Consider the following 17,119-nt stretch of genomic DNA (forward strand, 5'->3'; position numbering starts at 1 on the left):
GAATAGCTAGCATGCTTGGCATAGTTGCGGTTTCTGCTCCGCTCTCCGTGGGGCCAGTGCGTGCCAACCAGCACCCCGCTGCCCGCCTCGGGGTTCCCCCGTGATCGCTCGCCCTTGACTCGCGCATGTGAATCAGCAGCGGCTGCTTTGAGTTGTGGCCTCAGCCCGCCAGCGTGTGTGGGGCGAAGGCTTGCCTTGCGTGGGTTGCTCCCTGCCTGGAGCTCTGGGACTGCCCTGCCTTTTGGAAAGCGCAGCTGGCTGGCCCAGCAGGCTGTGGGTTCGACCCTCTGCTGTGCCAGCTTGGGCAGGGGTGCGCATCCATAGTTCAAATTAACAGAATTTGAGCTGGCTGAACCAGGGGCCAGGCAGAAGATCCTACAAGCACCAGGAAGACACCTTGGTGATGTCTAGGGCTAGCCAAATCTCTCCAAGTTCTGCGCTTGTTTGGAAAAGGTTGGGCCCCCGTCCCCCCCCCCCCCCACCCGCAGTACCAAGTGGTGGAAAATTGGAAGTAACAGCGTTATCCTGGTATAGTGGGTAGAGTGTCAGGCTAGGGTCTGGGAGAACCCCTGCCACGAAAGCTCACTGAGTGACCTTGGGCCGGTCACACCCACTCAACCTAACCTACCACTCAGGATGCTTGTGAGGATAAATGGAAGTGGAAGCAGTTTTGGGTCTCCATCAGGCAGAAATAGAAGCCAGTAAGTGTGCCACTGGGCATGTGCAGAGTGCAATTCCACCACCTACTCACCAATACACAGTTCCCCCAAAGGGTGCCTTTTTGCTTAATTCAGTAGGGATGTTTGTGTGTCCAAACACCTCAGGGCCTTTAAACAACACTTGGGAGGCAAGTTAATAAAAAAGTGTCACTGGGTTTGTGCAGAGTGCACTTCTGCCACAGGGCTCTCCAAAAGACGGCCTTTTTGCTCAATTCGGTGGGGATCCTCACGTGTCCAACTAGCTGGGGCCCCTTAAACAACATTGGAGAGGCAAGTTAATACAAAAGCGTGTCGCTGGGCATGTGCAGAGTGCAATGCCACCATCTCCAAAAGAGGGCTTTTTTGCTTAATTCAGTGGGCAGCCTCGTGCGTCCAACCCCCTCGGCGCTTTGAAACACCGTTGAGGCGGCCAGTTAACGAAGCCGCGGGGCACGTGAAGCCCGCCCTCGCTGGAGGGTCCTGCGGCGCTTCCCCCGGGGGGCTCGCCCTGCCCCCTGGCCTGCTGCCCCCCGGCCGGGCGGCTGGACGCGAGCGCGGCGGCGCCGCTCTCCGGGGACAAAGGCGCACGGGGGCGCGGCGCGGCGCGGCTGCCCGGCGAGGGGCATGTGGCGCCGGGGCCTGGCGGGCCTGGTGCGGGAGGCAGGGCCGAGGCGGCGCGGGGAGGCGGCGGCTGCCGGCCTGCCCGGGGCCCGAGGCGGGGCTTGCGACGCGAGCCAAAGGGCAAGGCGCTCGCGGGAGCCTCTCTCCGCCTGGCCAGCGCTGGCAGCGCAGCCCGGCCGCCGCCTCGCCTCCCGCCGCCGCCGCCTCCATTGTATAATGGTGCTTCGTGAGCGCCGCAGCCCGAGCCCCGCGCAGCCCTAAGCCCTCGCCCCCTCCGCCGCCTGCCTCCGCCCCCTGCCCTGCCCTCCCCGCGCCCGGGCCAGAAGGGGCGACATATGGAGCGGGGGGGAGACTGACGAGGGGACCTGCCGAGGGCGCCGCCGCCGCCGCCGAGGGCGCCCCGATGCTGTAGCGCGCAGGGCAGGGACTGGATGCGGGTAAGTTCCGCGCGGCGGGGCTGAGGGGTGGGTGGGGGGTCTCCTGTGGCCGCCGGAGCGCTGGGGAGCGCCTCGCGTCTTCGCGGCTCGGTGCGAAGTGTGCGCCCGGCTCGGGCCCGTGGCCCTCGGGAGGAGCGCGCTCGGCAGTCCCGGGGGGTCTCGAAGCGACGCCCCCCCCGCTCCACACGCGCGCCTGGGGCCGGGGGCTGTGCCGAAGACGCGCCGCTGTGCCGTGGCACGATCCGCTCCCCCGGTGATCCTCCGGAGGGCTAGTGCCTTCCCCGCCTCCCAAGCGAGAGGTGCCATAAAAGAAAGAAGAGGAGGAGGAGGAGGAGGAGGGCGGCCGCCGAGTTTCTTCTCCCACCCCTTGAACCGATTGAATCCGAAGGAGCAGATGGACCAGAGGCGACCGGAGGGTTGCTTGCAAGCAGGTGTGTGCCTTGTGTGTGCCTTGTGTGTGCGCGTATGGGCGCGCTGCTGCTGGCTCGGCGGTGAACGTCTGCACGCGTGCATTGTCGCGGGCCTTCCTCACGGCGCCTCCAAAGAGTTTCTCTCCCAGCCTGTTTACAACTTGCTTTTTGAACTCGGAGAAGTTTCAGTGCCTGCTAGGAAGAGGCCGCGGCCGGGAACCTGCAGTTTTGCTTTCGGGAGAAAAAGGCAGGGGTCGCAGTGTTTGGAGACTTCAAATCGGGGGTGTTTTGAGGGTCTTCTTTTGAAACAAACATGCCACCCCCCACCCCCACCCCTCTCATCTGTGCGTGTTGGGCTGGGGGCTGCAACGGACAAGCGAAATAGGTCGAGGGAGTTAAAGCTCTCCAGCCCTCCTCGTACATGTTCTGCTGGACTAGTAAAGAACTAAATTTTAGGGTATGTCTGCTTGGTATTTTGACAGAGGGTATTGTCTCTTTCCAAGAGGGTTGGTTATGTTTATCTTCTTGAGTGTGACGCTAACTGCAAAAGCACCTTTCAAAGGTGGAGTTAGTAGACTTCTGAAAGCAAAATGCCCAGAGATTCATTTTACTCTTTCTTGCGCTTTCTAGTGGATTCTGAATGGCTCATAATCATGGACAGGACGGAAGTATATTGAGTTCCACTGTTGGAGGGGAGGGGTGACATTTACTTGCAAGATACATGTTGTCGCTCTTATCTTGTATCTTTGTTTATGGTAGTGTTTCTTGATAGGAGAGGATTAGAGCTGACCTATGCTGCTTGAAAATGAGTAGAACCAGATGAATTGCACATATCTTAACTTGTTCAGATGTTTGTAGCACCGTTGTGCAAGAAGTTCTCAAATTCTTGCACTGAGTAGTCAGAATGCAGAAAAGGGATCATTCATCAGTTATTTCCTTTAAAATGGTAAGTCAGATATTGTCTAGCTCCTTTGGCCTTCTGAGAAGTTTTCACAAGAAAGTTTCACAGTGAACTTCTGAGAAGTATTCCTAAACGCCTGGAGTTGAAGGCCTCATTTTAATGTCTGATCCAGTCGTGTGATTCTTTTTAGTGATTTGGCCCCTTCTGGTTTCCTTTGGTCATAGCGACAGAGTTCATTTAAAAATTAATTTTAGAAGTTTTTTACAATGTGTGCCTTTTTATCTAGGGGAAGTCAGTTCCCATTTAGAAGATGGTAAAAGATAGACGAGAATTGCACAGGGCAGGAAGGCAGTATAGTTTATAATATTGCTTTAAAAAAAAATTAGAAGCTTCACTGTGTTATGTGAGGAAATATTAGCAGTAAAGGACTTGAAAGTCTGTTGTATTTTCCCCAGGTAACTCTGAATGGAAGTGCCTGGAGGTTGGTGGCCTTGTTTTCCTTTTTCTTGTACTCGATATAACAAATTTGAGTCCTTCAGAGGAAGCCAATTTTAAGTTTTGGAGCTAGCATTCTCACTGACGTGTATTGGAGATGGAACCGGGGGAATTAGCAGCTTGCAGTTCTAGACAGGTATCTGTATCCTAGGGAACATTTCCATTGTTCAGGCAGGTATTGTAGCATCTAGCATCAGGGATGCAGAGGAGTTTCCGCTTCCTCTTGGGAGCGGATCCTGCTGTAGTTCACCCAACAGGGCAAATCTGAGTGTGTCTTCAGAAGAAGTAAAGCTGATTTAAAAGAGAATGAAGATGGTGAGAGTTAAATTTTTTCCTGCATTGCATTAACCATTTCAATGTACTCTTGTGTTTTGGGTTTAATGCTTACCCTGTTTTAAAGGGAAACATCTAATGGTATTTAGGTATGGTGAACCTGAGTTTTGCGGTTAACAAGATGGTAGAACTTATTCTGCCCTCCAATGCACACAACCAGGTACATAACAAAATGCATTGATAATTATTTCCTAGTGAAGCACTGGGCTGCAAAAGTAATTTTTTTTTTAAGAAACCATGGATCACCCCAAAGATGCTAACTAATATATAAACCATCCAGACACCAGATTTACGAAAACCGTCTTTTTTGTAGAATGATCACTGAAATTTTTTCACATACTAAATACTGATTGGTATCTGAAGAAGTGAGCTGTGACTCACGAAAGCTCATACCATACCACACATTTTGTTAGTCTTATAGGTTCTGCTGGACTCTTGTTCTTTTCTACTGCTACAGACAGACTAACACGGCTACCCACCTTGATACTAGGAATACAGGTACTGGGGGGGGGGGGGGGGGAATTCTGAAGTTTCATCTCCAGCCCATCTTATGTAATAGCCAGTTGAACTGCTGTGCTAACAGCTGCTGTGCTTTCTTCACCCTTTGGTATGAATCACTGGTGCAAAAAGGAAAAAAAAAAGAGGAGAGAACTTCATTTTATATCTTTCACATTTCGGAAGTTGGAGAAACCATATACGGCAGGTGGTATTTAGTGGGGGGGGGAGGGGACTGCATTTACATAACTGACATCAGAGAGTGCAGAATTTTGGAAAGGGGGATTTATTGTTTTTAAAAATGTAGGCAGTCTTCTGATGACCCACTTAGAAGGTCTCTTCAGTGCCTTCTTTGGAAGTATAGTTTCTGTCTAGAAAGATAGTACAAATGGAGACAGCTCCGGTTGCAACAGCTTCTTGGCAAAAAGAGAGAGAGAGAGAGAGAGAGAGAGAGAGGAAACCGTGCCAGAAACAGAAGGCTCTGGTTACAGAGTCCAAAGACTATTTAATGCAGTAAAGGGGAGAGAGAGAGAGAGAGAGAGAGGGAGCAAGGTCCAGTTTAAATGGCTGCAGGCTGAAGGAGAAGGTCCAGAGCACCAGCACAGCTGATCCGCCTCCTTCTAAAAAATCAGCTTTTTTGTGTGTCAGCCAGGGGGGGGGGAACTTTTACTTTGACACTTCAGTAGAAGAGCAGGAGGGGAGGGCGTGGGGGAGGGAGGCACCATATGTTGTAAAGTTCTGCCTTCCCCTTGTGTGGACTGTGCTCCGCTCTAGCCTCCCCCCACTTTTTTTCTTTTTGCAGTGCAGGTGGCTGGGGAGTTTGTGCATGCAGAACATGGGTGCCACTGTGTGTCTTTGTGCAAGATCTGGTGCACTGGCCAGAGCCACCAAATCGGCTCTATGTAAGCTTGCTGTCAAGGAGCATTCAGTGCAGTGTAGCTTTTCCCCCCTGGCTACTTGTTAGATTTCAACCTCTGACCTGGACTTAAATCAGTCGCTGAAGTTGATGGGGCTTAATTGTCCCACAACATGCTTTTTCCAGTAGCTTGTGACTCCTGCTAGAGACAACAAATAAAACATTTGAAAGTGGTGTTTTAAAGACGTTTCCTTCCCTATATTGTGTGTACATTTTGCCTGCCTTCTGAGCAAACAGCCTGCAGGGTTTTGGGGGAGGGGAGAGAAATGTAGGCAAGGATTCCTTTTTCCTTTTCGTCTGTCAGGAGCAGGGGTGGAATTAAAGCTCTCCCTTTACTAGGTTTGTTACTTTGACATATAAAGGAGATGTCTGTTCCTTTAAGAGCGGAGGAAAAGAGAAGTTTGTCTGGTTTATCCGTCCTCGTTCTGTTGCTGCGGAAGGATGGTTTTTATGGCCACTACTTCAACTCCATATCACAGTTGGAAGAGAATCCACCAAAACTCATTAAGCTCTTTGAAGTGGCTAGTCAATATCTAGAGCAGTGGTACTCGCTCCCAGGCTCACAGAGAGCCCCGTTCGCAATTGCCATCAACCCAAAGAGCCACGTTTACTTCCATCCGTGGCATGAGGCCAGCAATTCCAGGGAGGCTCACAGCTCACCTGTTCATCTGGCAATGGCTGTTTCAAGGTGAGAACTACTTGCCAGCCACAGGTTCCGCCGGACAAGGGCTTTTGCCCATTTTCCTGAAACATGAGGAAAGAGCCACATTGGGAAACCCTGCTCAGAAGAGCTGTAGGTGGCTGTAGGTCATTGAGAGAGCGCTGCTGATCTAGAGAGAGCAATCCTGTCTTAGTACCCAGTCAACTGAAACTGAATTAAAGCTAGGATTGGTCACTTTGACAGTCATGTGGGGGGGGGGAGTAACCAAGTATATTATGGGATGTGGTGTTTGGGTTCTGCATGGCCAAGTATGCAGAAAAATCTTCCCTAAAGTTTATGGGGTAAGTGTCTTCAGTTGAAAACTCATGGCTATTTTGCGTGGCTGACGATCAGATGTGGCCCTCTCATGAACGTGATGTACCTTCCCGCTGGCTGGGTGGGAAAGTAATCGTCTGATAGTACTCTATGAACCCCAGTCCTTTTTCAAATGCATAATGATGTACACTTTAATTGCTTCATGCAGCTTCCCATGGACTTTTTTTTTTAAGCGATCTGTATGTCAGATGAACCCATTCTCCATATTAACACGTGACCAGAGCTGACTATATATTTGGTCATACAGTGTTACTTTTGTGGTTTCACATTGAGCACACAGGATAAATTCAACATTAATAAGATGTTGGGGGAATTTCAGTGAAACTTGGAGAGTCCCTAGATGTTACGAGCCCTGTTGGGGCGTGGCACTGGCATCAACCCTTGAACGGCTGTGGACTTGCTCCAGTGACCTGATCCTGTGACCTGGCATCATCCTGCTGTGTCCATCATCTGTTTCACCTCTGCAACACAAAACATGTGAAGTCATATGCTGTTGTGCCTAGTATGTATTTAAGATGGGGTGGGGAATGAACCAGTGTGTGAATCCCAGGAGCTGAGCATCACTGTTGAAAGGCAACGAAGGGGTGCCAAACCAGCTCTGCTTTTTCATTCTAACACTGGAGAAAAATCTAGTAAAGATTCCAGTGGCACCTTTAAGACGAAGAGAGCTGTGGTTCTCGAAAGCTTATGCTACAATAAAGTTGGCTCTGCATCTGACAAAGAGAGCTGCAGTTCTCGAAAGCTTATGCTACAATAAAGTTGGCTCTGCATCTGACAAAGAGAGCTGCGGTTCTCGAAAGCTTATGCTACAATAAAGTTGGCTCTGCATCTGACAAAGAGAGCTGCGGTTCTCGAAAGCTTATGCTACAATAAAGTTGCATCTGACAATGAGAGCTGTGGATCACAAAAGCTTATGCTACGATAAATTGCTACTGGACTCTTTACTATTTTGCGACTACAAACTAACTTGGCCAACTCCTCTGGATCTACCAGGCCTATGGGGTATATTGATTTAGAAGATGTTTGGCTACGTGGCCCTAATCTGGTGGGCAATCAGGATGGTTTTTTAAAGGGTTCTCAGTTCTTTAGTGGAAAGCAGTTCGAGAGGAAGGTGGCATGTTCAGGTTGGAGAGTGGGTTGAATGGACAGTGGTTGAGCTCAGCAGTAGAAGAACTTCAGAGCTAAACATAACTTTGCCTGGCAAGTTATACACGGTACAAGCTGGAAGCCTCTTTCTATCCTGTGTCTCAGTAAAATGAGGAAGGAATCGTCTTCCTTTTGAGCAAGGCTTTATTTTAAGGGGCATTTACCAGAACTTCTGTGCATCTTTATGTATCTAAAACAGCGTCACAGAAGAACATCACATTGCTGAAATTTGGAGGAACAGGATGCTATTACAACCATTTTTACCTCTGCTGTGGAGGGCTGTGTGTGTGCACTTTGGGGGCATACATTTTTATGTGATACCTAAAGCTGCTGATAGTTGGAACAATCAGACATGTCTTATGGTACAGACTAATATGGTTGCTGCTCTGGAACGACACTAGATATAATTATTCTAAACAAAATTAACAAGAAATACTTGCATCCTAGAAGTGTTTCGCACCAACTGCTATAAAATACCATTCGACTTTTCTCTCTACAAGGTTATTTCTGAGACAGGTGAATTTTTTTTAGCTCTGTGTGAGGGGCACAGCAGTCTGTGCTGGGAAGTACTAAAGAGTTTTCAAAACCAGCCAGGTTGCGAATAGTGACTTTTCTTTCCTTAGCATTCATTAGCACTAGTTTCTGGCATTGTAGATGTTGAAAATATTTTCTTTCCTCCTTGTGTGCAAGACTGTATAAAAGAGCAGCAGTATAGAAAGAAAAGACCATGGATGGGAGGTAAACATGTTTGAAAGAGAGCATATTTGGAGCAGGCTGTACAGCTAGTCAGTCAGCAGGTCTAACTAGTTTTTAAATGCCTCTGGGCAGGTTTGTCTTAATAAAAGTGCAGGTAGCTGCAAAATGAAATTCTTAAATTCATATTTGTCTCTATAGTGCCACCTTGATATTGTCTCATTAAAAGGTCAGAGGGGAGGAGTGCTTGTTTTTAAAAGAATTTTCCTTCTTTGTGAGTCTTTTTTATTTAAAAAACCCCAATTGCTTTAATAAGTTTTAGTAATTTTTCATTGGTGGGCTATTCTTCCCAAAGTGTATAGGAAGTTGAACATTTCTTAGCAAAATGATATAATCTGGCCTCGTTTATATTGCATGGGCATTGTAAAACATGAAGAAGAAAAAAAGCCCTGATATGGGACATGTGTGTACTTGCTGTGTCTTTGTTAACAGCCTGCAATATTTAAATATTTATTAGCGGGGCACTGATGGTTTGAACTTTTGTTACCTTGTCTTCCGGAAAAGCGACTTGTCACTTTGTGGTGGTGGTCGGAAAGCGACTTTGGTATTTTGTCCTCCGGGGAAGCCAATAATTTTTCTTCAGCTATGACCGGAAAATGAGGTCTTTATCATGCTCTTCTCTCCATCTGCCTGTGAAATAGATATTTCTGAGAGCTTTCCTTTCCCAGCCCAGATTATTTGTTGCCCATATTCCTTAGGAAGAATATATTCTCTGTGTGTATGTCTCTCTCTCTGTTAAATATAAGCTGTCTCATACACTAAGTATGAATGTGACCTGATTTGCATGACGTACATTTTGGTGTACAGCACTGGAGTTCTTCCTGATGTCCTTAACTATGCAGTAAAAGTAAGAATTGATTTACTTTCTACAAAAAGCAAGGGGTATGTGTGTGAGAGGGAAAACCTTTCCTATTTCTCTCCTCACTACTTTGATGGTGTTTGTACCATCTCTAGCATAAAGAATTTGACGGTAGGATTTGCATATTCCTTAAGGGAGAAATGGTCATTAGGAAAGCTTCCCTTCTAGTTTCCTTCTTCAAAACTACTCCCTGTGGTAAAAAAAACAAATACAACCATGTCTCCCTCATCACTCTTCCATCAACAAATAATCGGTTTTTTAAAAAGTGAGTTGTGCACAAATACTGAATTTGTTTATGAAGAGTGTTTAAAATGAGTGACACAATAGAATAGTTGGATTAAAGAACAGCTCTGTTAATACTGTTGTTGTAGAACACTTCTTACCTTTCAATAGTGCAAAATATTCTAACAACAAAGCCAGGGTTTTGAGGGGGGGGGGGTGCCGTTTGTCCACAGACCACCGTGGCTTGTGGGTGGTTTTGGGGAGAGGCCGTAGTGCAGTGACAGAAGCTTCTGCTTGGCATGCATAAAGCTCCATGTTCAATCCCCCAGCATCCCCTAAGGATCAGCCAGTGGGTGGTGTGTGCAAGACCTGTGCTTGGAGAGCCACTGCCCATTAAGAGTAGGCAGTGCTGGCTTAGATGAACGAATGGTCTGATTCAGTTCGTGGCTGTCTTGGGTGCTGAGCAGAAGTGATTTGGATTCAAGTTCATCCCTAATATCTGGCTACTGGAAGGCAGTGCATTGGCTATTTAATTGAAAGTAACTCTTGAACATCTCTTAGACCTCCTCTTCCTCTTTGGTGCCTGTGCCCCCAGCATCCCTGCTTGTCTGTTGTGGGACTCATTTCCTCCTTTTCCTAGACTCCTTCCTGCCAACCTCCTTCACCTCTGACCATTTGCTTTTCCCACTAGTTTTCCCCTCGGCCCCTGAATTCCCCCCCCCTCGGGGTTGTTCCAAGCTCCCTTCCCACTTCCTGTCCTTTATTTTTTTCCCCTGTGCTGCCCCCCCCCCCTGTTTTTCCACTGCCCGGCACTAAATGCTTTTTAGAAGATGATATTTTTGGTGATCACAAAGAAGTCCTATTGTTTGGACTCATCTACTGGAGAGGGTAACATGGAATGTTCGCAGGCAGTTTCATCTGAGTGAAGTGTGAGGGCAACCTAGGCCGGAACCAAACTTGAGCAATGACTGTAGGAACTGGAAGAACTGTGTTGGCTGGACAAACAGGCTGGGTGACATGAGCGCTGGGAGACAGGACAGCTATGGGGGAAGGGAATGCAGAGGCAGGATGGCAGAAGGAAAGGGGTGACTCAACCATGGCCTGAGATGCAGAGACTGGAGAAAAAGGTACAACCATGGAAGCTACGGGCAGAGAATTGAGGGAAGGAGAGGAGCCAATGAGAGAGGCGGATGTCCTCAAATGAGTTTCTGCAGAAGCTGTGTAGATTGCTGGCAGGGAGAAGAGGAAAGGGAGAAATGAGTGCTAAGCAGTAAAGGATGCTGGCTAGAAGCCAGGGTGACTGAAGGAAGCAGGGCGAGTCCTGGAGGAGGAAGGAAATGGAGGAGGGGTGGAGATGAAGGGCTAAAGGAAAACATTGGGGGGGCACAGTCTTCACACAAGGGGAGAATTCCCCCCTCCCTGTGTGGCTACTGTGGCTTCAAAGGTGCCATAATCTTTTTCATTCACCTTTTAAGAATCCAAGTCCACCCTTCCCAAAACAATAACCTTATGGGGCTTAGGAATTTGAGGAGGGGCTCAGTCTTGTGGATGGGACTAGACTTCATTTGGGCCCTGCCCTCCTCCTCTAGCAATAGCCAAGCAGACGGAGGTAAAGGGATGGGGAAAAGGCTGCCTGCTTAATTTTTTCCTGTCAGAGACCTGTGAACAGAACAAGGCCTGTGTAGTAACACTGCTGGAAAGAAAGTTCTAAAAGCCAAAGGGCTTGGCCGGGATAGGGAGCCAAAGGGGGTTATAGAGCTGCCGGTTCTGTACCAAACTTTTGTGTGAAAAGAGACACCCTTTTTGCTGTTCTTCGCCTGTGTTGCTTAAAAGCCCTGTCAGGGCTTTTAAACCAGTATGGTTTAAAGAGGGTCAGGTCTGGGAGATCCAGATTCGAATCCCCACTCTGACATGGAGAGCTCGCTAGGGTGATGTTGGGCCAGTTACACACTCTCAGCCAAAGTCACAGGGATGGTTGTTGTGAGGGTAAAATGAAGGAGTGGAGAACAGTCTTGTAAGCCACTCTGGGTCTCTGTTGGGAAGCAAAGCAAATCCGCAGGTGGCTATTTCTGTAGCAAACACGTATTCTTAAATCCAAGTTTGATCAGGGCTGGATTAAGACAAGCAAAGGTCTTGTGTCCAGTTTAAGAGGCCCAACAGCATTACAAAAAATGGGTAATATCGAAAATAATTAGCACTTGGAAGCCCCCTCCTCCTATATTTAACTTGCACCTAAATCTGTCTCTGTGCTTGATGGTATTTGTAAGACAGAAATGATGAGCCAAGGGGAGGGATCGAAGAAAGGCATAGATGAAGAGGATGATTGGGAGGGAAAGTTTAATCAGCCTCCGACCTTCCCTAGTCCTCCCCTGTAGGTATATCCCAGTTATTTGAATCTCTGTTTAGTTGTTTTAGTAAAGAAGAAGAAATGTTAAAAATGGCTTTTGGTTTTATTTCCATTCATTGTTACGAAGGCTTAGATGCAACAGGTGAAGGAAAGATGAAGCGAGTCCTAGGCTAGGCTGAACATAGTTTACTCAGCTCAAGATGGCAGTAGCTAGCTCTAAACCAGAGTGAAACCTTTAAAAAAAAATCCATCTTGAAGCTCACAACTTGACAGTTGGTTCCACGGAAACTTAACAGGCCTTAACACCCAGTTACTGTTGTTGACTGTAATCGGGTTGGAAGACTGAATTGCCACAGTACCGTTCTAGCCAACGTTCTGTGTAAAAGCTTTCAAAATTCTACTCGGACAAGTTTGCAAACACAAGCCCTATTCAGAAGAGCACAGGCCCGGTTTATTGTCAGACTTGGGCATTCCCTCCCTCCTGGCCTCGTATGCGGGGCAAGTATGGAGGTCTTCCTGGTTTCACTGAACGTCCAGCTTGCAGTGTCCAAATGTAGGTACTTCTATACATCAGGATTTGTTTGTTGCCCACAAACAGAGGATTTAAGCCACAGTTTTAAATCCGGACACTTAGGAAAGAAATAAGCCCCAGTTTATTAAGGCATCCTCATTTGGACATAGGGAGGTGAGAGCAAAGTCTTGCTAAACCAGGAAGTTGGGTTTTTTTGCTCTGTATGCAAGGGGAGCAAGCAAGCTCAACAGTCAATCAGGTTTGTGTTTGCCACAAATAAGCAGCAGTTTATTTGTAATATCTGAGTACAGTCAGTGAGTTAGATCCAGTGAAGAGGTCATGGAAGGCACTAGCAGAGAGGAGGCTTCCCTTTCCTTGAGCATTCTGCTATTTGTCCCCAGGGGAATCCAGTAGAATCCCTTCTTTTCCTCCTCCTCTGCAAGCCGGAGGATGAAGAGGCAATTTGACCCAGTTCCCTGTTGTCGCAGCAGTCCTTCTCCCACACCTCATCCCGTGGTACTGACTTTCCCAAGCCTCACAGAAGAGTTCTGGGACAAAAGGCAAGCTGCCTGAGGAAAGGGGAGTTGGGGAAGGATCTGCTCCACCAACCTTTTCTATGATCTCTTCCTCTGGATCCACCCCCACAACTCAGTCAGTGCAAGAAATGCAACATGCACCTTGTTGAAAGGTCTTGCACGTTTCTAACACCTCTTCTAGCTGCTTCAACAGATTTTTAAGTTGGATGTTCTGTATGGATCTTCAGGTCTGGCAAAACAGGCTTTTCTTCTCCTGTCTTGAAATAAAATTTGGCATGTATGAATTTTCCCTTTTGAAAAAAAATCGGAACATTCTGTAAGTGAGGTTTGTGAATGAGCTGGTGTGGCATAGCATCTGAGCTACGCATCAGGAAATCCTGCTGTTTACATTTTGCCTCAGTTGTGAGGTCATTTAAATAGCTTTAAGTGCCAATTTCAGCTCCACCCTCCCACGTGGATACTATAAAACTGGACTGCCTTTCAAGGTTGTTGTAAGTATTATAAGGTAATATTTATTTATACCTTGCCTTTTCCCGCCAACAGGGACCCAAAACTGCTTACCTCCTTCCCCTCTCCTAAGTTTTATCCTCACACCAACCCTGTGAGGCAGGTTAAACTGAGAGTCTGTGACTGGCCCAGGGTCACCCAAGAAGCTTTCACAGCAGAATGGAGATCTGAACTTGAGTCTCCCAGATTCTAGTCCAATACTGTAACCATTACATCACACTTAAAATATTGTAAAACCACTGTGTAAATAATGGTCATCGTCTGAAGTGGATGTTGGGAAGAACTCAAATTTTCTTCTTATAATACCTTTGAGAAGACAGCTGAAAAGAGGCAATATTCAAAATGTCTGAAGTGGCCAGGATTAGTTCTGTGAAAAGAAACTCGCACGCAGCGGCTTTCTGTTGTGAATGATGGGTGTACGTTCCGATGCATCTGACGAAGTGAACTCTGACTCAGAGAAAGCTTACAGTGAAATATGTCGTCTTAAACTTTTAAGGAGCCACAGGGCTCCTGTTTGATTCTGGAATCTTATTCCTTGTTACATTCTGTTCATGGGGACTGAAGTTGGTGTATTTATTTTGCTGTTGGACCCGGACAGCTTCTGACTGTTACAGTTTTGCTCAGACTTGGCAAAAGCTAGATTTGAGTTCCCTTTTTTTGGTATGATGGTTAATTGGTGTCCCAATCCCTAAATGCATTTACTTTGAAGTAACTTTCCAGGCAGCTTTTTATTACAAGAAATAGGTTTAGCGTTTCAGTCCTGATCCAGCTGTTTTTTTTTCTAAGTTCCCATGTGCTGTCTGGTGGAGCTTCCAGTATGCATTCAAAATACTGCTTTTCTGCCCCTACCCCACCCCAGTGAATTTTATTAAGGGTCTGAAATGTGAGGGGGAAAAACAAGATGTCTTTGGGGGAAAGATTTTACAGCAAAGTTGAAAATAAAGACTCCAGCCAAGTAATTACAAATGCCAGGAGGGAGAAGAAAAAACACCCCTTATAACACGCAAGGGGCTGGTGGGGGGGGGGTGTTCCTAGCTTCCCTGCTGTGAATTAAAAACTGCCATTAATCTTTATGTAACGCAGATATCTTTAGAGTCTGAAAATTCAGAGAGTTATAAATGCACCCTCTGCATTAGACAATAACATACACACTAGTTAGTAGTGGCATTTTTGTCCAGCTAACTGAGGATAACTCAGTTGTGCCATCAGTTACTGCACTAACAAAATTGCGGGGCAGGGCGGGGGTGGGGGGAGGCGGCTAAAATGCTTTTCAAGGTCTTTAGACATGGTATGCATACAGCATCACCAAGAGTATTTTCAAAGAGGACGAACAGCTTCTCAGGGCTTTAGTGTGTTTGGCTTGTGCCACCAGCACTGCGAGTTTTCCAAGGCTGTTTGACATTTAATTTGAGACCAAACTGCTCCTTCCTGCTAAGTTTCTTTCTTAATTAAGAAGAGTGCATTGTGGCCTTTTCACGTTCCTTTTCTGCACCATTAAGCTGTCTTGGCTTTAAATGGCGACACTTTCCCCCTACCTGCAGGTCCATTAATACTCACCTGTCCAGTTAGTGGACAAGGAAGTCTTTAGCAGTGGATTTTTATGTACAGATTCTTTCAAGAAAGACTGGTTGAATTTGGATCCCTCATTTCTCAGACGGCCTGGAAGAACGGCCATCTTAATCTGTACCAGTGGAATGACAGGATGCAGTGTGTGGGGGAGGGGTCTTAGGTACAGATTTGGGCTTTGCTAACTCTAGGGCAAGCTAGGACAAGGTGCAAATTGGTTTAACAACTACACGTTGAACGCAACAGCAAGGGGAGTGGTTTTGAAAGTTGCTCAAAAGTTATTGGGCTTTCAGTCATAATAAAATGTATTTCACTGCTTGTGTGGTCCAGGCTGCCCTGACCTGGATAGCCCAGGTGAGCCTGAGCTCATCAGATCTCAGAAGCTAAGCAGGGTCAGCCTTGGTTACTAACTGGATGGGAGACCTCTAGCAAGGACCAGGATTGCAGAGGCAGGCAATGGCAAACCACCTCTGTTAGCTACTTGCCATGAAAACCCCGCCGGGGGGCTCCATAAGTCAGCTATGACTTGACGGCACTCTCCACCACCCCACCCCATGGTCCAGGCTAGCCCAATCTCATCAGAGCTTAGAAGCTAAGTAGGGTTGGCACTTGTAAGTACTTGAATGGGAGGCCACCAGGGAAGTCCAGAGTTTCTATGTAGAGGCAGGCAATGGCAACCCACCTCTTGACCTGAAAACCCAAGCAGTGTTTTCATCTGCAACTTGATGGCACTTTTTACACACACTGCACACACACATTCAAATCACGGACTTTATTAGGCAGCTTCCATGCAGAAAATTATGTAAAGGGAAGCACTCACTGTGGGTTTGATTTTTAAAACAAAGGTCTGCTCTAGTTTGTTCTTACCACGCCGAGTATTTTATTTATCTCCAGACTCACACTGATTTTCTGTGGGAACAGTTTAAAGCATCAGTCTGTCCATAGCTCCAGAGTTCTGCTCTTGATTTCAGCCTTCACATTTTGCATTATCTTCTCTATTTCAGCCCACAAGAACCAGTATCCTCCTAATTCTCCCAGCACGATTTCTAATAATTTAATAAGCTAAAAGTGGTGGGACTGGTTACCCTTTGTATCAACGTGACTCTCTTTCCAGGGCTTTTTTTCAGGGGGAACGCGGTGGAATGGAGTTCCGGCACCTCTAGAAAATGGTCACATGGCCGGTGGCCCCGCCCCCTGATCTCCAGACAGAGGGGAGTTTAGAGCTGGAGTGGCGTGGAGGGCAATCTAAACTCCCCTCTGTCTGGAGATCAGGGGGCGGGGCCACTGGCCATGTGATCATTTTCGCTGAGGGCGATTTAAACTTTTAAAAACTCCCCCCTTGTTCCAGCTGACCCAAAGTGATGTCATTGTGCGGTCCTGAGTTCCACCACTGAGTTCCAGCACCTCTTTTCCCAGAAAAAAAAGCCCTGTTTAATACTATAAACATACTTCATAACAATGTTATCCTTTTGTTAACAAGACCTGGTCCTCCTTTTCATGGGATTAGTTAATGTAGCCATAATTTATTTGAAAAGATATTTTTAGGGGAGGACTTCTCAACTGTGTGTGACATTCGCCCTGTCAGGCAAGCGTGAATTTGTAGAATCCATTAAACAAGCTCCTCTTCTTCAGGGCGAAAGTGGGTGACCCCTTCCGTCATATTTACTCAAAAGGATGACCCGGAATATAAGACAGGCCCTCTCCCCAATGTTATACACAAAAAGATTTTTTTATTGGACATAACTGTAACTTGTAGGCAAATTTAAGACTGTGCCCTCTTTATTTTTTTGACTGCATACCTGGGGGGGAAAACCCTGGTCTTGCATTTGAGTAAATGCAGTCGTTTAGTGGAAACATGCGCCAGCCATTGCCTGCGTTACAGGCCTGCTGAAACTGTGCGCCCCCATCCCGCTCTTCCTTTTTTTTGCATTGCAGAACCTTTTTGTAAAAACCAGAAGATGGATTGGGGAGCTTTATATTAGGGCTTTGGTAGCTTGCGGTTGTAAACGCTGGGGGAAATGATGCAGGGGGGGGGAGCTTGGTGCACATTGCCCCCCTCCCTTTTCAGTGCACTGTCTGATCATTAATAAACAGCGAGCACTGGCTTTGCCCCCTGGGCCTCAAATAGTACAGTATGCATCGAGGGAGTGGAGGCAAGGCACGAGGCTAGAAACAGTAGTATCAGATTACAGTTTCAAAATATCGCTGGAGCACGTTAGCTGGCTTGCGCTATTGACTTGGTGTATAATTGCATTGCTTATTTGTGAAGAAAAACTTCCCCTCTTCCCCCTGCCCCAATTAACGTGGCTGTTTCCACTAAGATCTTAACA

General features: G+C 47.2%; 1 protein-coding gene across 2 annotated transcripts in view; it reads left to right on the forward strand.

Annotated features, from left to right (window-relative positions):
* The first annotated feature begins 1,592 nt into the window (after positions 1-1,592).
* SERTAD2 (SERTA domain containing 2) overlaps positions 1,593-17,119 on the forward strand; it is a 36,056-nt gene continuing 20,529 nt past the window's right edge. Inside the window, exon 1 of one of the 2 annotated variants that reach the window (XM_055001394.1) lies at positions 1,593-1,756. The gene's annotated coding sequence lies outside the window, so the exon portion shown is untranslated. Of the gene's footprint in view, positions 1,757-2,095; positions 2,188-17,119 lie in introns of those variants that run through there. The other variant, XM_055001386.1, reaches the window with a different exon arrangement.

This window comes from Eublepharis macularius, chromosome 1 (genome assembly GCF_028583425.1).
Source record: "Eublepharis macularius isolate TG4126 chromosome 1, MPM_Emac_v1.0, whole genome shotgun sequence".
Taxonomy (NCBI): Eukaryota; Metazoa; Chordata; class Lepidosauria; order Squamata; family Eublepharidae; genus Eublepharis; species Eublepharis macularius.